We start from the raw sequence: 12,036 nt of genomic DNA on the forward strand, positions 1-12,036 counted from the left end.
TGGAGGCTCACTTTAGCTTCATTAGCCGTAGCTAAAACAAATGAAGCTACAAATGCTTATGTTATAGAGTTAACTACGTAGCTAGTGAAGCTGTTTTGGCCTGGCCAAAGCTTACGAAGCTACATTAGCTATGTAGATTACATTGCTATGTAGCTTAATCAAATGCAAATGAAGCTATGATAGCTAAGTTAGCTAAGTAAGCTACATAGATACGTAGCTACATGACTAACATAGTTTAAGATTGCAAATAGAGGCTCACTTTGGCTTCATTAGTCTTAGCTAAAGCTAATGTAACTACATTGGCTCACGTTGTAGTGTTAACTATGTAGCTAGTGAAGGTGTTTTAGCTTGGTCAAAGCTAACAAATCCACATTTGATAACTCTTAAACAGGTCTGTAATTTAATCCCTGACCTTTATCTGTTTTTTACTTAATTTTTCTTTGTAACGTTTGACGTTTGGTTATTTCATGAATGTAACTGCCAGAAAAAAAATCTCTTAAAATGTTGTGCCTGCAAACTGTGTTCTGCATGAGCGGGTGTCTGAGAGCTGCAGTCTGGAGCCAGACCTGTGTGATGGATTGACCAGATTCCATGTTTGTCATCAGGAGATGCCATCTTACAAAGTTTCAAACTTGTTCTTTCTCTAACTTGTTCCCTGTCAGAGAATGACGAGGACACTGTGTTTTTGTGGCGGTACAGGTTTGGGTTAGCTCAAGCGACTATAACCTTGTAAACAATGGCAGCTAGTGAGGAGATTAGCCTAGAGCAGCTATAGAGGCACCTTTATCAGAACTAGACTACATTTCTTTTGTAAAAGAGAAAAGAGCTGCAATAAAAGCTTTTCATGACAGAAAGGATGCCAACCTGCTCCACTGATTGTGAAAAATCAGATACTGACTTGGATTTGCAATGGGCAGTTTGTGCTGACCATCGTTTCAGGAGTTTATTGGCAGCCTGTCTGGCCTTGTTTTGTCAAAGGTTGAGCAGCTGGCTCACTCACAAACGGGTTTTTCTTAACTGTCGACAGGATATCCTCTCAGTTACTCCATTCATCCTGAAGCCAGCCTTTTCTTCCCTCCATGGGAGTGATACTTTCTGCTACCTCAGGATTTAAGAACGTCTCAATTAAGTCCGCCAGCAGCCCTCAGTGTCTCGTCCGCTTCACCTGATTCTGACTCATCTGGACTGACCCACTGTGGATGGAGGTGGTCTCTACAGCCCGTCTGTGAGGAGATGAGCCGTGGCGAGAGGTCTTAACAAGAGTCGATGAAAGAGAAGAGAAATATAAAACCTTTCAAGCTCAATTACCCACAAAGCTCTGCAGCTTAACTCGTGTTCTGAAAGAGCCCTGATAACTGTGAGGGTTTCTTAGTCAGAGAGTTATTTCTATGTGATTACTGACTCTAGTGGCACTGTGGGAATGAAGAGTTTATCACCTTACAGAGATACAATTGTTAGATTAAAGGGAAAGCAGCAATATTTATGTAGAATGAAATACTAGAATGAGAAACTCCTCTGGTAAGTTTCTAACTCCCTGACAGTGAAAGTAGAGTGGTGGGTCAGGAAGAAGGGGGTAAATGTGGTAAGAAAAAGCAGACCATTAGGCTTAGTGACCTTAACCTTTGACCTTGCCTTTGGCTTCTGCCTTGAAAGTGCCAGAAATGTTGTATTCAGGGCAACTTGCATCATGTTTTTGAGTTGTCCAGCCTGTAAGTTTGAGGATTTTCTTCAAACTTTGCACCAATATTCCCTCTGCCTTTGGAGGTCAAAGGTCGAGGTCATCAGGTTTCATGTTCATCCCTTTTTTGTGAATGTGATATGCTGTGAACACTTGAAGAATAAACTATTTAAAAGCTCAAGGTCAACTTCACAGCAACCTGAAATCTTGTGAGCACAACAATTCAAAATTGCAGTGAGGGATTTATGTTGATTTCTGTGTCTGTTAAAGTCTAGGATGTGCTTTTATTTTGAAGGATGCGTCTCCATCTCTTTGTTCCATCCAGGATTTGTTTGGCATTTTTGTGATCTGATATCTTTAAGGCAGTGATACTCAACATGTGCCTCTGGAGCCACATGTGGCTCTTTTATGATATTTGTGGCTCTTTTATGTCTTAATTTTAGATATAATTCCTCCAGAAAACCTCAAAAAACAAACTTTTTTGCCTTTTCACCATTTTTTGCCACTTTTCATCCATTTCAGCTACCTTTTACCACTTTTTCTCCTTGTTTTTTTGACCATTTTTGCCTATTTTTTACAATTGTTGCCTCTTTTATCCTCTTTTTGCCAATTTCAGCTACCTTTTGTCTTTAGATACCACTTTTTTCCTACTTTTATGCCCATTTTTGCAGCTTTTTAACCATTTTCTCCCACTTTTATCCCATTTCTGCCCTTTTTCAATTTTTTTCTCCCCATTTTCACCCTTTTAATTTACTTTTTGTCATTAAGTATCACATTTTTTCTAGTTTTATCCATTTTTGCCACCTCTACCCCATTTTTGCCCTTTTTCACTATTTTTTTTTTACCACCTTTCACCCATTTAGGCTACCTTTTGCCATTGAATACCCCTTGTTTCCTTTTTTGCCCATTTCTGCCAGACTTGACTGCTTTTGCACAGTTTAGTCACTTTTCACTCATTTTTTGCCACGTTTTTGCTACTTTTGGACCATTTTTTGCCAACTGTAACTCTTTTTAGTTACTTCTCACCCATTTTTGCTACTTTCTGACCCTTTTCCTCCCCATTGTTGCCCATTGTCACCCATTTTTGTTGCCTTTTGACCATTTTTGCCACCTTTTACTTGTTGTTATTGCTACTTCAAGCTCTTTTTTGCCACTTTTCACCACTTAGATTGTGGCTCTTGCAAAGTTATTTTTCAGCAATTTGGCTGAGTAGGGTTGAGTAACACTGCTTTAAGGTGTGCTCCCTTTCCTTAGGCCACCAGCCTACCACCATACCCCCAAACCTAAACCAGTTGACTTCAAAAACTTGGCTGAAAATCACCCTAATGCACTCTAGAGGTCAAAGTTCATTGAAACAAAGAAAGCTACACTGTCAGCAAAAACTAGATATGCGGTCCTGAGGTCATCATAAGGTGATGCTACACAAGAGACAGAGGCAGCCGTCCTTAAAGGCTGTTTAGTCATTAGGGCATGGGTGTCAAACTCAAGGCCCAGGGGCTAAATCCGGCCCATTGTACAATTATACCCGGCCCACAAGACCATTAATATTTTTATTATAACAGGCCCACAAGTATGAGGTCTGCAGATTTCTTCAGTATAAAAATGTAAACTTATCCTACATGATTTAAAATATCCTTCAGTCATAAAAATATGAGAAAGTAAAGAATAGAAAGAATTATTATATACTACATATATTAATATAAATATTACTTTTTATGTAATATTTTGACCTTTAAGATTCACAGTTTTAGATTTTAAATCATATTTTCACTTTTAAAACCTGTGATTTTAAATGTATTCTCCAATTTGGCCTTTGAAAATCACGATTTCTAATTTTATCCAATATTTTGACCTTTAAACCTCACGATTTTGACTTTTTAATATACATTTTTTATTTTAAAATGTTTTATTTTGATTTTTATCTCACATTTTGATGGATAAAACTCATATTGTGACCCTTCAAACTCATGATTTTGATTTTTTAAATTATATCTTGACTGATAAAACTCATGATTTCCAGTTTTATCTTGTATTTTGATCTTTAAAACTTATCATTTGGAATTTTATCTTGTTTTTTTTTTTTACTTTAAAACTCATGATTTTGACGTTTTATCTGATATTTTGAATTTTAAAATGTATTATTTTGAATTTTATCTCATATTTTGACTGATATAACTCCTGATTTACAGTTTTATCTCATTATTTGACATTCAAAACTTACGATTTTGACTTTTTAATGTCATATTTTGAAGTTTAGACATATTATTTTGTATTCTCTCTCATATTTGGACCTTTAAAACCCATGATTTTGAATTCATCTCATGTAATTGCCTTTTAAAAACTTTTTTGACTTTTAATTTCATGTTCTGACCTTTTGATCTTATAAATTTGACTTTTTATCTTGGATTTTGAGCCTTTAAACTTATCATTTAGACTTTTTAAATCTCAAAATCATCATATCATCAGTGCTTAGTTTTTTTTTTTGTCCATAATTCATTAATGTTGACCCTGTTGAGCCCTCGGGTTTGACCTAAATTCCGAATCCGGCCCCTGCTGTAACTGAGTTTGACACTCCTGCATTAGGGAAAAGGTAGGCAACTGCCTTGACCCCAGACTACCAGGGGCCCATGTTTGCCTCTTATGACCAAATTTTGCCACTTTTGACCCATTTTTTTTTTACTTTTAACCCCCTTTTAAATGCACATTTTTTGCCTTTTTGCCCACTTTTTATGCATTTTTGGCACCTTCTAGGACTGTTATCACATTTATGCCTCTTTTAACCTATTTTGCCTCTTTTATACTTCTTTTCAAGATTTTTTCAACATTTTTTTTTACCCCTTTTTGCCTCTTTAAGACCACTGTCATCTCTTTTAACTCATTCTGCCTCTCATTAAACACTTTGTTGCCCATTTTAGCCTTTTTGCCTCTTTTTGCAATTACCTAATCAATTTACCCTCAAAGTTATTTCAGTTCCTCCTACTTTATTCTCTTCCATCTTGATGTTAGTGCGCATCTTGGCTCAGCTCTGTAGTCTGACATTAGTTATCTTTAGTTCCAGGCTATTCAGTTGGCCCTTTAAAGGTCACATGTTATGCAAAATACACTTTTTCAGGCTTTTCTGACAAAAATATGTGTCTCTGACCTGTCCACAAAAATACCCTCAAGATTCAGAAAACCCCCCACCCTCTTTCTCCAGCTTTCAGAAAATGTGTGCTGAAACAAGCTGTTCTCAGATTTTCCCCTCAAGCTGTCATGTGGGGAGTTAACACGTTAATCAGGCCAATCCATCAACCTTGCAAGATCATGTACATAGATGTACCGTCTGTCACGTGTTCCTGCATCCTGAAAACAAACATGTATGCTACATGGCATCTGAAAAGTTAAATAAATCCTGAACTTAAAAAAATGCATGGCTGGTGTTTCTTTACTTTGAAAACCGCTTACTGAGGTGGATCAGTCATCTGATTGGGATTCCTCTTGGGATGAACCAGTTTTATACTCCGCAGGAGACCTGACTCAGAACCTGCTGAGGGTCATTTATCTCCTTTGTCCTGGGAACAACTTGAGAACAACCAGAAGGATCTGGAAAATGTGGATGGAGAGACAGACATAGAAAAGCCAGCCCAAGCCTACGTGGGGCCTTTAGCAGTTTTAGTGTTACATAAGACTACGTCAGAGCAGAGAGAGCTGTTTTGTTTTGTGGTGTATTCAAGAACATGCTGAAGAAACAGCTTCCGATAAATTCCTTGGTGTAGACGTTTCCTTGATTAACACTGACCTCTTTGCTCTTGGAGACCCCGGTTCTGACTCGGCAGCCGTTTAGCCGGCTAATGCCTCAGGCCAGCTCTGAATACCTTTGCTCAGCATGTTTGCCCAACCTGTGAGGAGCAGTGATGGACGAATGCCTAGCAGGGGATTCGAAGGAGGTTGGGAAAGGTGAGTCTTTGTGTACTATGTCCTTGTTTTTCCTAGTTGGACGTGGGGAATGCTGACATGGACTCACCAAAAAACAATTTGGTTTAATCCGCTTTTGAGTGTCAAGGTCAGTACCAAACTTCACATCCATCCAATTTTCATCCAGTGGCTTTCAAGATATTACTTTTTTGTACCAAAGTGTTAGACTGACAGATCTCCATTGAACCTGAGTGTTTTGTTTGTTATCTATGTGTGAAATAAATTCTGTTTTTATGTTGCTTTCAAACCTCGGCTGAAATGATGTATGCGGTGCAAAGCAAAGCAAGACAGAAACATCTCAGAACTAGAATTTTTCTTTGTGTTTTTGCACTGGGACTTTAGAAAAAATTTACCTTTCAGAATTTTCTGGAATTATTTGCTCGCACAGTCTAATGAAAACATGTTTCACCCCTTCCTTTTTGCATATTTGTCACACTTTAATATCCCAGATCATCAAACAAATGTTAATATTAGACAAAGATAATCTGAGTAAATACAAAGTTCAGTTTTTAAACTGTGATTTCATTTATTCAAGACAAAAGTCATCCAAACCTACGAAAAAGTCCCCTCTTGCTAAACTATGAGCTCTATGTGATTAACCTACTGGAGCAGGGGTTCTCAATGTTGGGGTCAGGACCCCATTAAGGGGCGTGACACACTGAGAGGGGGTCTCCAGATGCCTTAAAAAAATCTAAGAATATTTTTGAAAAACACTGTTGTCACTTTACAGAATTTTGTCAAATTTTTACTCATTTTTAACACTTTTTTTTCCCACCAATTTGAACACATTTTTGCAACTTAAAACCCATTTTTTGTACATTTTAAACCCTTTCCACCACTTTTTTTTCTGCATGTTTTTGCCACTTCTAAACCAAATCTTGCATATCTCTGCCTATTGTTGGCTCTGTTGACACATTATTGCCACTATTAACCCCTTTTACCACTTTTTAAGCTGCATTTCACTTTTTGATACATCTATTTTAGCCAGTTTCTGACTATTTCTGCCTCTGCTAACCCTTTTTTTTTTTTGCCAGTTTAAATCATTTTCATCCTATTTCATTTTCATCCCCTTTTACCACTTCAACGTATTTCTTGCCATTTTTTGGTTATTTTTTGCCACTTTTATCTAATTTTTGGCATTTCTAACCCAATTCTGCTACTTTTAAAATCTAATTTCACCACCATACCCAACATTTTTGCCATTATTAACCCATTTGAGTTATTTTAACATATTTAAATTCTGCTTTTAACAAAAGGATTTACATTTTTAAGAGGGAAACCTACTATGAGAATGGATTAAAAATGTTTCTTGATAAGAGTAGTTATTATTCAGGTAAAAAATGAGATACCACAGCTTACTTTACGATGGACCATGATTTTACTGGCCCCCAGTTTGGCTGAGCCCCAGAAAGCTCTCCCCTTTATCCCTCCTTATGTGCGGCCTTGTCTGCACATGGCTATTCTTCAGGTACAGTGGGGGTTCCCGGTCTGTGGCACCTTTATTTGGGGGGTCCCGGGATAAAAAGGTTGAGAACCCCTGCTCCAGGGACATATGTGTGTAGTTGTTTAAAGGGATGCCTAAGGGTTGATGATCTCAAACATTTAGGAGCCGCAAAAAATAAATAAATACGAAAAAATCAGGTAGGAGGCAAATAGTTCTTCCCAGCATTATAGAGCAGGTAGAGTCATTTATTCCTGGATCCCAGCTCCTGCAGTCACATGTCTCTGTGTCCTTTGGCATTGTGTTAGTGATTAACACACATTTCAGCCAGCTGATCCGTGCAGAAGCAGAGGAATCACTCTGTCATGCTGTAATGATTTAGGAGATGAAATCATTAACTCACAGTGATGAGACAGGGATTCAAAATCTCGCTCTTGCTGCCATCTAGTGGCCGACATTTTTCCCATGACTGCTTTGAGATGACTGCATAATACAAAATGACATCACTGTTCGGTGAGGTCATCTGTGCAACAGACTGGAAAGATTTAACAGAGAGGTTTCATCAGCATTCAGGAAGACTGGTGTTAGCGTGGGGAGTGAAGCTTATAGGAGAGGAGGAGCATCATAGCTGGTGATCAAATATGATCAAAAACATCAAACTAACACTCATTAGCTCAGACTTGATGACCTTTTGTCTGCAAACCAGTCAAAAACACATCTCTATGCAACATTATCTGCATGCAATTAAGGCTAAATTTGCAGGCTTAAATCCTTCAAACTAACAAAGACACTAAAGCCTTTAAAAGGGAAGTGAAATGAGCTTCCCTGTTAATGATTCTCAAAGAAAACCCACCAGCCAAGAAGGCAATTTCCCTCCTTTTTACCACCTTTATAAACATGGCAGACATCTATTTAGACACATTTCTTCATGATAAAAAATGATGATTTTACTGAAAGTTCTTGATTCAACTGGCAATATTTAGAGATTGATGTTTGAAAGAAGTCAAAAAAGGGAAACTGCCCCCCATGTGATGGGTTTTCACCCATCACACATTATCTGAAGCAGGATTATCTCTCCCCAGTTTTTGAAACCAGCCTCATGCTGTTATTTTCCTGTTAACTATCTCCCAGATCCCTCAAATAAAACCCATTAAACACTCAAGATGGTGCTTAATGGAAGCATCTGTTTGGTTGCTTCCCCCCTAACAGACATTCAGCATTTAGAGTCGTTCAATAATTTCAGATTTGACTCAATTAACTCCACAAATGCAAACGCAGCAGAGCCAAACTGCCGATTCATTCCCATACAGGCACTCAGGAACTATTGACACTTATTGATTTGACATTACAGTGGGAGCACTTGCTAAGGCAAGAGCAATACTAGGGGCTGGTGTGAGGGCTGGAGTGTAAACATGAAACGGACATTAGTTTGATTTATGTAGGCTCAAACATGGAGCATAAAACCAAGAAGACAAAGGGGAGATTTTTCTGCATCTAAAACCAAGGCTCAGAAACGACAGTAACTCTTAAGGCCGCCCATAAAGGGGAGAAAAGGGGAAAGACTTCTGGGGCCCAGCCAGTCAGGAGAGGAGAATGGAGGTCAGGAAAATCATGATTCATTACGAGGTTAATCTATGATAACCATATTTTATATTTAACCTGAATAGTAACAAAGAAACAAATGATATCAAAAAATTAGGTTTATTTATTTATGCTGTAGAAAAAGTGTTTTAAAAATGTAAATCTTAAAACAGAATTGCCTTTTTTTGGTAATGTTAACAATGTAGAAGGTCATATTGATCAAAGTATTTAGAAAGTAATTCAAGACTTTACAGAACAGCCATTATCTCCACAAATACCAGGATACAAGTGAATAAGAAATAAAGATATGTAATAACTTTAAGTGATTAAAAAACTGCAAAAGGTTTTACCCTGCTGCAAGTACAACACTGTGAGCAAATACTGAATGCTTTAGAGATGCAACAACAAAACACACAACATAAATTTAACTACATGTGAGTAAAAATAGAAATGTTAGTTAAATTTACTCAGTAATCCAGTACATAAACATGTTCATTGCACTGGTAAGGAGCTTGAATTGGTCTAAATTCTGTTTAGCTCACTAGATCTAGCATTACTGTTGACAACGTTGATACCAATCATTCTAATGAACAATAATCATTCGTTCTTTTCTGCCTAATTGAGAGTATTCAGCATTTTTAAACTTCTGTAGTAAGAGTAGAGTTACTGTGGCCCACTGAGTGACCAAAGCTGGCCATCCCTGATCCAACTGCTTCAGCTAACTGGTAGATCGAGAGAAACCTCTCGTCAAATTTGATAAAGTAACTAATAACTTTAATCATACTGGGTAGTTATAAAACACTCAATCATGACTAAAAGGCTCTTCATTGGTGACTTTTTTAAGCCCCTACTGTAACATGAAGCATTTTACTCAGTACTAACTCAGCACTTTACCATAGCCTTATTAAATTAGTAACCCCCTAGTTTACATGCAGTCACTCATTTGATCCCTGTGAACAGAGAGGTAGGTTCTTATTTGTTCCCTGTTAGATGGCTGGATGTTACTAATTCATTCCCTTGTGAAGTAGATGGTAGTTACTCTTTTACCCCTTCATTAACTGGCAGTTAGTTAATCATTCATTTCCTTTAGCAGGTACACAGAAAAACCTAAAGTGTTGAAATATCAGTAATAAACATTTCAGAGCTGATTTTAACCTCCTAAGTGTGCTTCTGACTCCATTCTGAGTTAAATGGCCTTCAGTGTCGGACAATGTAGATGCATTCAGTGGTAAATGAACTCTGTAGAGAGGCAGTAGATCCAAACACTGCACCAGCCTTTTTAAATCTGGGGAGCAGAGTTTTCCCATCATGCATAGTGTGTTTAGGTGTGTTTTTGATGTTTTCTATTTATTTCTATTTATTCATTTGTATTTAGATGTTGCCTGATGTGTAGTTATCACCTCTGGGATTCATTTGCTCATGTTTCTGGTTGATCATTGTTGTTTTTGATGTGAAACACATTTGCACCATGAGTGACATCGTCCACTGAGTTAGTCACTTCCCAATTCTAACATAAAATTACATCCAGGTAAGTGAGATGACCAAAAGGTAATTCTAAATTCTACACATGACTTAAAGCTTCAGCCTTACCAGAAAAAAAAAGTGATTTTGTCACAGGTGTCCAACTTCAAATGATAATCTTAAGTAACTATGAGGAGTAAATTACATTGATAGAGATAATTAGAAATTGTAAGATCTGAAATTTAGGCCCAAGGTGAAAGGAAAGCGTTGATCTTCTGATAATGTTATACTGAAAGACTATATTTTTAACACTACACTTAATTACTTCTATAACTAGCAGTTAGTTATCCATTCATTTCCTGGTTAACTGGCAGGTAGTTACACATTTTATTCCCCATGTCAAATAGCAGGTAGGGACTCTTTTCCCTTGTTAACTTGCTGTATGTTAGTCATTTATTTCCTTGTCAACTAGCAGTTTCTACTTATCTTTTTAAATCACTGTGATGTTTTAATTTTTTTGCAGATTTTTGAGCAGTCAAGTATTTATTCCCTGGTTGAGTATCATTTAGTCATCCATTTGTTACCAAGTCAGTGTGGGCCAAATGATCTGTACTTTACTGTGGTATCAACAATCTGAGCTCCACAAACGGACTCAGATGGGGGCGATCGCCCCACTTAGTACCCTGAAAAGTTGCTATGTAAGTGCCCTCTCTGATGCCATCGATAAACATGATAAAATGCACTCATAAGATAAGATGCGAGAAGATAAGATGTGATAAGATAAGATACAACAAGACAAGACAAGACACGACGCAATACTATAAGATAGCCTTTGAAGAGAAATTTATCCTGGACTCTGTCCCAGTTACAAAATCAATAAATACATACATAGAGATCATACAGAACACGTAACATTACATCCTGCAGCAGCATGTGCATCTAACAATTTTCTACATCTACATAAAAAGCAAACATCTGGCAGCAGTGGCATACTGGCATATTGCACAACCTCTTGGCACATCTTATGACCTGTTGTTCAGAAATTTGATGGACATGGGCAAAAGTGAATGTCTGTAATGGTGCAGTCTGGTCTGAGGGACCCTAAATCTTAGCCCTTAAGTGTCTTCTGAGTCGCCAAAATTGACAAAGAGCCATCTTCAGTTCCCCCTATGTAGACAAGATCTGTGAATCTAAGGGCCTTCAGGGTGCCTTTTAAGTGGGAAATATGATGAATCACCCTGCCTCCTACCCCCAGTGGACATTAAGAGATAAATTACCCTCCAGAGGGCAGGGTCCTCTGAGAGGATGAGCCCTGAGAGGGCATGAAATCTTGCACATTCTTTTAATTTATTAGTCAGAACACTTGATTTTCTCAGCACATTGTACGTGCACTTTAACACTAGAACTGCCAATGGGTAAAATTTACCCAGGGCTGTCCTTTATTTGTATCTTACTTGATGTGTTTACAATTCTAAAGACTGTCAGTCTTTGACTTTTCCTAAAAGTTAGTTTTATAGCAACTGGTGTCATAAAAAAAATATTCTTCTCAAACCAAATGGACATTTATATCTAGAACCACCATGCAGGTCAAATTTACCACATCACAAAGCTTTGATTTTCACACTCTTTTATTTCACACCAGCAATAAATAGGTGGTGCAATGGAAATGCCTTCTCTCTATTGCAGTAATGCCTGATTAGAAGTGGATAGATCAACTGTCAACATGGATGCAACCGGGGAAAAAAGACATTTTCCATTGTTAAATGTGAAAAGGTAATCTCTGTGCTTTTAATGAAGAAGAATTTTGTCTCCACAGTGTGTAACAAAGTGGTCTCACTAATGTTAGCCTTAGCTGTCATCATCACTGTATACAAAAGAGCCACTCACTTGTAACTGTAATCTTAGCAGAGGAAAATGTTAA

The sequence above is a fragment of the Cheilinus undulatus genome, linkage group 8, assembly GCF_018320785.1.
Source record: "Cheilinus undulatus linkage group 8, ASM1832078v1, whole genome shotgun sequence".
Classification (NCBI taxonomy): domain Eukaryota; kingdom Metazoa; phylum Chordata; class Actinopteri; order Labriformes; family Labridae; genus Cheilinus; species Cheilinus undulatus.